The sequence below is a fragment of the Pelodiscus sinensis genome, chromosome 5, assembly GCF_052426305.1.
Source record: "Pelodiscus sinensis isolate ZL-2025 chromosome 5, ASM5242630v1, whole genome shotgun sequence".
Taxonomy (NCBI): domain Eukaryota; kingdom Metazoa; phylum Chordata; order Testudines; family Trionychidae; genus Pelodiscus; species Pelodiscus sinensis.
The window spans coordinates 82102316-82114483 of record NC_143056.1 but is presented as its reverse complement, the minus strand read 5'-3'; the positions used below and the strand labels follow the sequence as shown (position 1 = coordinate 82114483).

The 12168-nt window shown below is 42.7% G+C and overlaps 1 protein-coding gene across 10 annotated transcripts in view; it reads right to left on the bottom strand.

Moving 5' to 3' along the window:
• Positions 1-12168, bottom strand: part of LOC102449934 (transmembrane protein 263-like) — a 404675-nt gene that overhangs the window by 137016 nt on the left and 255491 nt on the right. For 3 of the 10 annotated variants that reach the window (XR_012903537.2, XR_012903536.2, XR_012903538.2), the window contains one exon: positions 6788-10753. The exons of the other annotated variants lie outside the window; for them this stretch is intronic. The gene's annotated coding sequence lies outside the window, so the exon portion shown is untranslated. Of the gene's footprint in view, positions 1-6787; positions 10754-12168 lie in introns of those variants that run through there. 10 annotated transcript variants of the gene reach the window in all.

The following is a 12168-nucleotide window of genomic DNA, read 5'->3' as shown; positions in this document are numbered from 1 at the left end:
TTTTGAGGTTTAAGGTTATCTCAAGGCTTTTATACATTTTCTCTATTTTTGATTCTTTTTATGACTTTTCCCGCTTTCTTTTCCCATTTACAATTTGTAGCAGAGCAAAACTCTACCATCTAAGTTTATAGTGAAGGAGACAGAAACCATTTCAGGTGAAGCAAATTGCAGCAGTGGGCAGCCCAGCTGGGCTTCTCATTTCAGAGGAGCAGTTCTGTGCTACAGGCAGTTTTCCCTGGGATTGCCAAGTGCCCCTGCTACTCTCCTATCAAGTCACGGAGGAAAAGAATGTTATCCGTAATAAGCTCCATTTTCCTGAATTGTCAGAGGAGGGAGGAGAGAGAAAATGATTTCTGTAGCACTCCTGGAAAACTTTAAATGTTATTGCTATGGTTACAGTTCCCCGTCACCAGTGAAATGGAGGGAGAGGGAAGAGAAGCATGGCACGTGGAATCTGAATTTAACACCCTAGATTTAATCTGAACACCTCTGGTAGCACAGTCTGTTGTGAATAACATCAGCAATTTGCCTTTGGTTTGGTATGAACAAAACTGCAAGTAATGGGAATTCAAGTTGAAAGCCTGAGAGCAATATGGAGAGTTGAAAGTGGAATTTGATTTAAAAATCCCCACAAGCCAAACATGTTATACTGTATATGAAAAAAAACCCAACAAATGGTCTTGGTAGCACTTTATAGACCTGTGCCAAGTGGCCAGTGCCCACGAAAGCTCATGATATCATTTACATGTTTTGTTAGTCTATAAAGTGCCAGACCATTTGTTGTTTCTTTCTGTAACAGACTAACTTGGCTACCTCCTGACGCATGTTATATATGGTGATGGGGAAAATGAGGCACAGAGCTGAGCTAGGAAATGTTTCCATCAAATCAAGTCTTTGCAGGCCAGTGGAAATTTCATTAAAACACCAGAATCTGGTGAAACAAACATTTGTTAAAGAAACAGTTCTTAGGAGAGAGAGACACACACAGATAGACAGACAGACAGACAGACTTTCAGGTAAGGATTTGGAAAGTAGAGGCTGAATGACTTTAGATCACATATCTCAGGAGACAGCATCCTGCAAACAGACTCAATAAGGACGTCAAGAATTTAGGGTCAATTCTATATTAGACTTGAATCCTGCCTCTTTTAAGTGTTTGTGTGTATGTGTGCATATTCACACATATATACATGTACAAGCAAACACATAGCTGATCTCTTTAATGCACACAGTGATTGTGGCCCCAATTGCAAAGCATGCTCAGTTCTCAATGAATGTAATGGAATTTATAGAAGTGCTTAAGTGCCTATTGAATTGGGGCCTGTATCACTGTCTATAGACTTACCCTCACAATCTTGAAATTAAAAATGATAACACAAACATCTGCTACATAAGATCTAGGTCTGATTATTATATGTGATCACACCATTGTGGTGGTTGATAGGTTTTTGGCTGAACTCTGTTCAAAACAAGGGTAGACAAAAAAAATGGATCCAGACACCAAAAAAGCTTTTTAAATCTTCACAGCTTCAGAGGAAAGCAAAAAGTCAGGCCTCTGCTATGGAATTTAACAATGTTCCTGTAAACTGAGTTTGCATCCTTTTTGCTGAATGAACCTTTGTAATCCTAAAATTCCTGTCACTATTCCTACCAGCTGGTGAACATGAAACTGATCCATCACATAGACTTTGATCCCTGCCAACACAGTGAACATGAAAGACCAACATGCATTATCCAGGCTCATTACAACAAAGTGCCTTTTAATCTGCAGGTGCAGTGCTTTCTTTTATATCAACTCCCAAAGTTTCATGTTGGATGGATCTCTGAATGGCCTCTCTGGTTGAGGTGGCCTCTCTCATTACTTCGTCAAGGAAATTCAACAAAGGAGAAATGAGTGTGAAGGTTCTCCAAGGTAAGGACAAATAATTAAAAATATGCCCAGCGCTGCTAATCGTTAACCACAATATTGGTAGTACATTTAGTGTCTAAATTTTCTCCGGAGGAGAATTTTACAAATAAATGTGCAAGCTTTGCAGATCAATTTTCTATGTTGTTTTATCACCCTATTTCTCTCAATCAGCTCTTATTGCTTCTCGGCTTCTTTTTCAGACATATTTTAAGTGCTCAGTGCCATCTCTGAAACAATACAAGGCACTCTATTCTTCCCTCTCTTTTCCAATACCTGAAACCATACTGGGCGCTTTGGTGGCATTTGTATTTCCGTCAAGAGTATTTAGGAATAAACAGCTATGAAAAACATTACCCTAGGGCTCCAGCACTGCAGAGCATGCTGTACAGACCTTGAATGCCTGAATACTCGGCAAGCATTTAAATGATAATATTACATTAGAGCTGCAGGAGCTGCTGTGTAAATAACTGTGCACTGTCCCTGCTCATTGATTTTACACATACACACCAACACCCCCCCCCCCACGAAAAATTGTTTTAAAAATAGAACACACAGACAGCAATCATTTAAAACTGTAAAGTAAAATAACAGGCTATTTAACATCAGAGATATAAACTGCATTTAATGAGAATTCAGAATGGGTGGATGGGAGGCTCTCTGAAGCTTTGATCCAATAGGCAACTATTAGGAACACAGACAGCAAGGGAAGGGAAGGGAAGTTGAAATGGACAGAGGGACCAGATCACTTATAAAAACCCTCTGGTGTTAAAAAAGAAACACACAACAATCAAAGAACCAGAAGATTTCCTGAGTAGTTTTTAGTTTCTGCTAATGCCGATATTTACACACATTCAGAAGCCAGCTATCAAAAAACAACTCTAAGCTGACTGCAGCCCAGCTGATATACTTAATACCTAGCATTTTTCATCTGAAGGCCTCCAAGTGCTTTCCTAGTAGGTGAAATTTAAGAATGAGGACACAGGCACAGAAGAGTTAAGTGACCTGCCCAAGGTCAAACTGGGAGTCAATGACAGATCTAAAAAGAGAACGCAGTCCTCTGCCCCACTCACTGGGCCATACGTCCATCTTAGCATTTGGCTGTCTAAATCTTTAGTGTCAAGATGTGACTTATGGAGACTACAGGTCATACATAGCATGCAATTCAGGCAGATAACTCCAAAAAAAGACAGAATGATACAATCCAGGAGGTCCTCTTCTTTACAGATCAGAACATTGCAACCTTTTCTAATTTAAGCAAATAATGGGAGACTTTGAGGTTCTTAGCAAGTTACCACTGTGAATACTAACTGGGCAAAATCTTTTAAAAACAGGAACTATAAATATATGTGGCATACAAAAATTACATTTGTGAGTTCTGAACATGAGTTCATTATTGTAAATGCATCAAATCCTAGCAAATCTCCACAACAAAAATTATTCATATGTATCTCTTGATGAGGACCATATGGTGATCTTTACAATCCTGAGACACTGGGGTCAGTTCTAGAGCTGCCCATAAAAGGGGCACCCTTTTCTATGAAGATTTTCATGTTTTTGAAAAAAAAAAGTTTAATTCGAAACCAAGAAAAATTCCATATTAGGAGAACCAAAACAATGTTTGGGTGCTTCCAAGCTGTCCTTGAGGAAGGCTTTTGTTAGTTTCACTTGTGAAATTGACAAGAACTTTCCAACCCTGCAGCTGAAGGCAGGAAGCCCAGCTGGTTTGTCTTCCTGCCAATCTTCCAGCATAGGGAGCCTGAGAGGCACTGCCTTTCTCCCAAAGCTTGAGTGGGAGACAAAGTGCCCCAGTGTTGTGCATCTTCATACTCTGGAGCTAACAGAGAGATGGAGAAACCTGTGTTTTGACTAAAGTGTAGTCAAATAGGTAATAGCTGTGCTGTATCAGCATTTTCCAATAAAACTGAGCGTCATTATAAGATTTCCAACCAGCTCTAGCCACTGCACATCTAATTCTCTTTATTGCTAGTCTATGTAAAGTTATCTTTTAGATGACACACTGGTTCCCCTCAACACCTAGCTCATGTGACTTATCTGATACATTCACAATCCACATTATCCTCTGCAATAACCTGCATTCTTAGGGGGATTCCACTGAACTCTCAACAGAAATGACAAAAGAGTTTGCAGAAGGGCTGATCTGTTTCATCACTTAAATGATTCCCCTTTAAGCGAGCAGCAAGATCTTTTAACTCAAATGTCATTTTCTCTTTACCACTTCAGTAGGCTTAATGCTTCTATGAAACAATAAGCTGTATTAGTCTCTGATCTTCCATTCATCTGAGTGGACAGTCTATAAAAAGCTACTGTCAAAATATGTGCAACTACAGGCAACAGTGAAAAAGGTGAAGTGAGAGATTTTCAAAGGCACAAATGGCAGGTATGTGCCTGTCTGACAAGTTTGCCTTTGAAAATCTCTCCTGAAAACAATATTTGCCATTTCCTCACACCCAATAGTGCTTCCCTTCCCAGCATCCAGTGGTGATTTCAGTTGTTCCACAAGGAAACAAAGGAATGCTGCTATCAACAGATTTTGAGACAACACAGGAACTGGCAGCATGAAGAAACAAACTGGCAGTGTGCTAGCAAGGAGACAACTCCCAAACCAAACAGCCCAGTCCCTTTGAAGTTTCATATGAAGTTAGCCCTGCACTTCTAAGTCACATTTCTTACTAGAAATGCATCTGCATGGCTGAATAAGCTACATCCAACAAATTCACTGAAGGGCCACAAGTGGTGGTGTTTTTTAAAGTAGGATGTTCCACATGGGCTAGCTCCAAACTAAGAGGAAACACACTAATAGCCAAATTGCTTCTCTTGATATACCTGCTCCTGCTTCCATGTGGCAGCGAAGAGATCATGCAATGTCATTACTGTTGCAGAAGTAGACTTACTCAGGGGAAGGTTTAGAAGTATACTGTACAGTGTTGAATGCTGGAGCAGCCCCTATGGGGGAACAAAACAGAGCCTCTTTCCCATCCTCAATCATTCTTCTTGACACTGTTAGCATGGAGCTTTACATTCTGCTTTATAGGAGGTCTACTAGTTTTCCCTGTTCAGCCCGTCTAGGCATTGAAGATCACATTACACAGATACAAGGGTCAGACATCTGGGGGAGGGACAAACAGACCACAGAGCCCACAGCAAAGCCTCCCTGGGAGACAGTCCTGCTGCGGGATGTGTAGTAGAAGGCTCCCCGGGAGAGGGCTGGTAGCCCATCGGCCCCACTCCCAGGGAGCCAGCATGTAACCTGAGACTAGCAGGGAGGGGGGCAGGCTTGCAATGGACCGAGGTTGCCCCACCTGCTGGAGCAGCCCCTGCTTGCAGTGGGCTCCGTGGGTCTGGAGCAGGCTTGTGCCTGGGACGGCAGGGAGCTGCTCCAACCCCTATGAGGAACTGGTAAGCATTGCCAGCTAAGGGTGAGGCTTACTGATTAACCATTTACATCCCTGGTTCTTATAGTCTGTTATACAGAAGCTTACAATCGTCCTTTTTGGCTTAAAATTCATGGAAAGCAACAGGAAGCAATTGTGGTATTGCAGCACAGCTGAATCCTGACAACAATTCATAACTGCCCTTTTCTTAGCTGTCTCAACAGAGAGGCCAAAGCCTGAATGGACAAGAGCGCCAGCTATTTTATTTTCTCTCCATGTCAGGTCTGAGGCACACTGGCAAGAAGAGCTGGTGAAGAGGAACCTGGACTGTGGACCTGAAGTTTCAGAGGGGTAGCCGAGTTAGTCTGTAACAGGAAAAACTTAAAAAACAACAAATAGTCTAGTAGCACTTTAAAGACTAAGAAAACATGTAGATGGTATCATGAGCTTTTGTGGGCACAGACCACTTCTTCAGATGTCCAGAGTGTTGGAAGTCCAGAACCAAGAATAAATAAGGAAAGGAGGGAGTGGGGGGTAGGAGAGAGGGGGAAAATTAGAGGTGGGGAAAGAGGACATTGGGTAGATAAGTTTCAAAGGGATACCCGAGCCAGTCTGAAGAGACTCCAGTCTCCAGCCCAGTCAATAAAGCTCCTTTCCCCACTACATTTAGAATCAAGAATGACAGCCTTGCCCCACTGCTGGAAGGGTTCTTTTGCACAACCTCCTTTCCTTTGGGGAGGCTCACATTTTGCTTTAGAGGGAGAGGAGCATATTAAGTGTATACTCCTGATGCTTTTTAATACATTAGCATCATTTTATAAGTCAATACCACATAGAATAAAGTGGTATTAAAGACCTGAATTGCATGAGTCCAGTTATGTGACATTAGCTTGTGACGTAGTGGGGGTACCTGGCTGGTTTCTATGCTGCTGGCTCTAGGGTAACCCCCACTGGCTGCCGTGGGTACCACGACCCAGCAAAACAGGATGAGTCACTATGCAAACCAGTGGTCAGACACCCCCCATGGAGAGGAACAAAGGAAGGTGGAATGCTGCCCTGGCTGGGGGGCAGGGCTGGAAGAGAGTTAGTGAGTTCCTGTCTGGAAAGCAGGGGAGAAGGAGCTGGGGAGGGGAGCTGGGACTCCCCTATCTCAAGGGGAGCACTGAGGCCTCTTAGCCCCAGTTCCTGTAACCAGATTACATCTGTGCTATGCTGTTTCCTGGAGGAGCAATAAACCACCCTCAATTCCACTGGCTGGTGGAGTCTGTTTGTGCCATTTCGGGGTGCAGGAGACGGGGGACCTCCAACGCGCCGTCACATAGCTCTATTAGGGTACGGCTAGACTACATCCCTTTTTTGGTAAAGGGATGTAAATTAGGCAGGTCGATATTGCAAATGAAGCCAGGATTTGAATTTCCCGTGCTTCATTTGCATAATGGTGGCTATTGCTTTTTTCGAACCTTCCCTTCCCCCCCCCCCCCCCGGGTTTACAGGATCTTTCAAAAAAGGGTTTTATTTTCAAAAGAGCGGCATCTAAACTGCCGTTTTTTTCCAAAAAAGCCCCGTTTCACACAAAAAACGGCAGCTGCCATTATGCAAATGAAGCGTGGGAAATTCAAATCCTGGCTTCATTTGCAATATTGATGTGCCTAATTTACATCCCTTTACTGAAAAAGGGATATAGTCTAGAAATACCCTTAGTGACGTTTCTTTCCACTCTCCTTGGACTCAGCCTACAAAGGACTTAGCACTTATAGCTTCTCCTCTGATCAACAGAAGCAGGAAGACAAAGCAAGGAACAGGAGTGACAAAGGCAGCAGTAGGAGAAAACCGGCTCAAATCCACAAAAAATGTAGATTTCGGGGTTATGGCAAAAATCCATTTAAGAGTACAATGATTTAAGTTTAAACTCCAGCTTCCCTATCTAATTACTTATGTGCCCCCTATCAGGGTAACATCCAAGTGCTCAAGCACTCTGCATTTTACATTTTAATTCCACTCCCCATCCAATACATAGAGTCAGAAGAAAGAACAAAATTAAAGAGGTGGGAGTGGCCAGTGGCGTAGAGGGTATAAAAATGGGAGTAAACCAACCTCCATGTTTCCCAAATGAGAAACGGGTAAACTTACCCATGCAGCATTATTCATTCAGCTAGTTTACAGAAGGGAAATAGAGACACCCAGACATTGCAAAACAGAGTTAAAGGCTATGCTGGCAAACTACAGAAGCAGGGGCCAGGAGTCTTCTACTACAGTTTGCACCAACTGGACATATATTCCTTTTCTTTCAATTAGGTAAAACTTCATCCAAGACAAGGTGCAGTGACATCTATGTAAGAAGCCAAAGCAAACACACTGACAGGCTTTGTGACCCCAGCCAGACCTACTACAAGCTAAGGAGTTCTCTTGAAACTAGAACAAAGGAATCAGTAAGGTGGAAAGGGGAGAGACCCAGCTGATGAAAACACATGAGATACAAGGTATGTAGAGAAGGAACTTGGGCAAATAGGACTGCAAATGGCATTTGAGTTTGAGGACTCAGCAGCAAGGGAGGAACACACGAATGCCCTGCCATGAGACCTCTGTGTCACACCTCCAAACTCAGGTAAGGAAGAGCTACAGAGCAACATGTGATGGCAACAGAGTCTTTTTCTGTTTTGGTTGCTGCTAAAAGACATTAAAGCTACAGTCTGCGAGATAAGAACATAAGAACGGCTGTACTGGGTCAGACCAAAGGTCCATCAAGCCCAGTAGCCTGGCCGACAGTGGCCAGCACTAGGTGCCCCAGAGAGGGTGGACCGAAGACAATGATCAAGCGATTTGTCTCCTGCCATCCTTCTCCAGCCTCTGACAAACAGAGGCCAGGGACACCATTCCTATCCCCTGGCTAAAAGCCTTTTATGGACCTAACCTCCATGAAATTATCTAGTTTCTCTTTAAACTCTGTTATAGTCAAGATGAGGAATCAACTATACAGTAATTACTCGTTTAACACGTGCCTGCTTAACATGTTTTCGCAATAGCATGATTTTTTTTAGGGAACGTTTTTTGAATAACACGACCATCCCCAAAACAACATGAAAATAATCAAGTGGCCGACTACTTCACGCAGCGGTATAAGTTGGTGAAAACAGTGGTAATACTCATAAGCGGATGAATACACGTGGTCACAGCGCTTCTCTGCTCACTCATGTGTTTATCTTTGTATTTTAACAAACCGTGGCGACTTGTGTTGCTAGATATCTAATGTTGACATTGACGACCCAGCACCAACAAAAAATTGACTTTGCCACCATCGCCTGAAACGCAACCCCCACCTTTTCCATTATTTTTAATAGGAAAATTGACCCTGCATAGCACGTTTTTGCTTAGCACGAACATTTTCAGAAACACATCTATAGTGTTAAATGAGGAATTACTGTACACAAATTAGTTTCAATCTAGGCCTTGTCTGCACTTACACTGCAAGGATAAATTTCCCTGGGGTCGACCTACTAAATCAACTGCCGATTGTGCTTTCGTCAACTTCGATACTCCACTGGAGCAAGAAGAGTAGGGGGAGTCACCAGGAGAGTTTCTCCAGTCAACCCCCCACAATAGGAATGTCGCAGTAAGTCAAACGAAGGTACGTCAATTCTAGCTATACTATTCACGTAGCTGGAGTTGCGTACCGTAGTTCTACAATGCCCTCTTCCCCAGTGTAGACTTGGCCCTAGAGAGCAAAGTATAAAGATTACTTCAAAACCCAGATGCTAAAAAAAAAATTAGGTTCATTAGCTGCAGGTATTTTCCCCACATGCCTATCTCCATTCCAATTAAAGTAATTCAACAGAATTAATTACATTTGTAATTTGATTACAAAAGATATACATTTTGTTAAGCAATCCTATAGGATAAGTCTCTATTCAGACTTGCTGCTCCTAGCTGCAGGGAGGTGACAGGCGGGTGGGTAGGGGGAGGAGGAATTGAGAAGATTGAAAGGTTTTCAAAACTACTTCTGCTAACAAAATTAAGGGCATGCAGCTATAGCCCTTGAATCTTCATGAACTGCTGATTCTCTCTTGGACGTGTCCCCTGGCAGCTCTGGAATTCCATTCCTACATGTTTTCTCACCCCAAACTGAACTAACAGCAGGAATAATTTTGATCACAGCCTGCAATTGTTGTGATCTTTGGAAGTTTCCTAGTTGTGCCCATGCTTCTTCCACACTCACCATTTTGGACAAACATCCTCAGGACTAAATTGGCACATCATGCTTAAATTTAAAAAACAACAAATAGTCTGGTAGCACTTTAAAGAATTCCCCTCCAAGGCCTCAGAGTGAGGGATCATTTTCCAAGATAAGTTGTAGATTGTGGATAATCCGTTGGAGGAGTTTAAGTTGTGGACTATAGGTAATGACAAGTAGAATTCTGTTATTTTCTCTTTTGGGTCTGTCTTGAAGTAGTTCATGTCTGCCTCCTTCTGCCCCCCCCCTTCTCGTCTTCCCTCATTTATTTTGGTTCTGGACAGCCAACACTCCGGTCATCTGAAGAAGTGGGCTGTGCCCATGAAAGCTCATACCACCATCTATGTGTTTTGTTAGTCTTTAAACTGCTATCAGACTATTTCTTGTTTTTTTAAGTTTTTCCTGTTACAGACTAACTTGGCTACCCACTGAAGCTTTTGAACATAATGCTTAGTCAGGGCTGGGCAAACTATGGTCCATGGGCTGGATCCGGCCTGCCAATCCAGATGTTACACGCCAATCCCTTGCCCAATGGTCACTTCTGCACCCAAATTCCATCCCATACCCCTGTACTTCCTCCATTAATATAATGAAAAAGTGTGGCCCTTGACCACTTCCAAATTCTTGGACTGGCCCCCACATAAAAAATTATTGCCTGCCCTTGTGCTTAGTCATTTTGAGCTGGATTTAGGTAATGTCATTAGTTTTCTAAGACTTTTCTGATACAAAGGAACTGACCCCATTAAACACTCCAGCTACGTGGAGTACTGCAGTACTGGTGGATGGCCACTTTGGACATCTGGATCTGCATTTCTCAGTAAGTGTTATTGAAAAGATGCACAGTGCTTTGAAGTGACACACCTGATTTCATTTAGAAAACTGTCATGGTTAATGGAAGAAAGAGTAGTACCTTTTATGGCCCTGAAGGTAGTTGCCAGTCAGTAAAGAGGAGTAGTGCTCTGTCTAGTTTATACTAAGATGAATCTGTGAAAGGGAGGCATTTCTGAACTGTGAGCAGGTATTTCAATTAGCTTAGTTGAAATAAAATGCAAGAACACCTATGATTTATGATCAAAGGGGACTTTTTTATTTAATAATACAAGAAAAGTAGGCTCTTGGAAGACTTATAACTCCTTTCTGTTCACTAAACAGCAATTTCACAGCCTAAAAAAAGACCAGAAAGCTTCCTCATGTTTCAGACGGCTGCCACATCACACTGAGAACCTGGTGAGAAGGATATTGCAATTTTACAGATCCATTGTGTCTCTCCCTCAGAAAAGGAACAGTACATCAGGAAAGAGCCCTTCCTCTGCCACTGCACCGCAAATTTATCCTTCGGCACCCAATCAGCATGTTTACCGGCCCGATGCCCCAGATATCCTGGAAGACTCAAGACTTTCAATAAATGGAACAGCTAAATATACTTTCCTGGCCTATACCTTGAAGCTCAGTTGTGGTTGGGTCTTACCCATGTGTGATGCTATTCATAGAGATCCACTAGGGCACATGAAAAGCTGCTCTAGGTTTACTATTAAGTGTAGTTGCTGCAGCAGCACAAAACTATACGGCAACTGCATGAGGCAGTTTAAAGGACTGAATGTGAATTTAATCCATATTGTGTATTACCAAATGGGACTCAATCCCTGGGATTTGGATAACCATACTATGTAAAAACCCACATTGCTCTGAACGCTTGATCTCAAGGAACAGGATTGCCACTGTCCCTTCCACCCATAATTCTTAGGGCTTCATACAAGTCAATCCACAGCCAAAATCTTAAAGCTGTCTGCAGGCTCTTTCACAGCTGCTTTTGTTTTTAAACATACAAAGCTCAGCCTATGGAGACTACATGTCCCAATATGCAACATGATGGAGCAGCCCCATTTGATAAGAGAGAATACTGTAAGCCAGGACTTGTAGTCTGTGTCAGTGGTTTGAGAACATTCTAAAATACACCTCTCTCATACAACTGGAAGGGACCTTGAGAAGTCATTGAGCCCAGTCCCTACCCTCACAACAGGACCAAGTACCATCCCTGACATATTTGCCCAAGATCCCTAAATGCCTCCCCCCAAGGATTAAACTCATAACCCTGGGTATAGCAGGCCAATGCTCAAACCACTGAGCTATCCCTCCCCGCTTTGTAGGACTGCTAGCAGATTTTATGAGGGGCCACTAAGCACGGCTGGCATTAGCCTCACTAGGGCCCTGGGCAGGTGGGGCAAGTGTGAGCAATGTAGCTTCCTGGATGCCCTGTTTCATGAAGCCACAGGCAACTGCCCTGCTTTCTATCCTCTAACATTGGCCTGGGCTCTTACATTGAAGAAAAAAAAAAAGTTATTGTGGCACTGGTGGGCCATGAAGTTTTTACAGCACAATAGGGAGCCTCTGAAAGGAAAAGGTTAAGAACCCATGCTCTATGTGATCTGTTTGTCTCTATTAAAAAAAACAAGGAAAATAAAATTAGCTTCAATTCAGGCAAAGTACATGAAATAAAGGTGGCTCTCAAGCTTCTGACAAGGTATGAACATGGCTCCGGACTGGACAAAATCTGGGTAACTTGCCTTAAACCTTAAGGGCAAATATAAGCATGATAGAATTTATTTACTGCTAGCAAAAGGATTCCTAACTGCAGATTT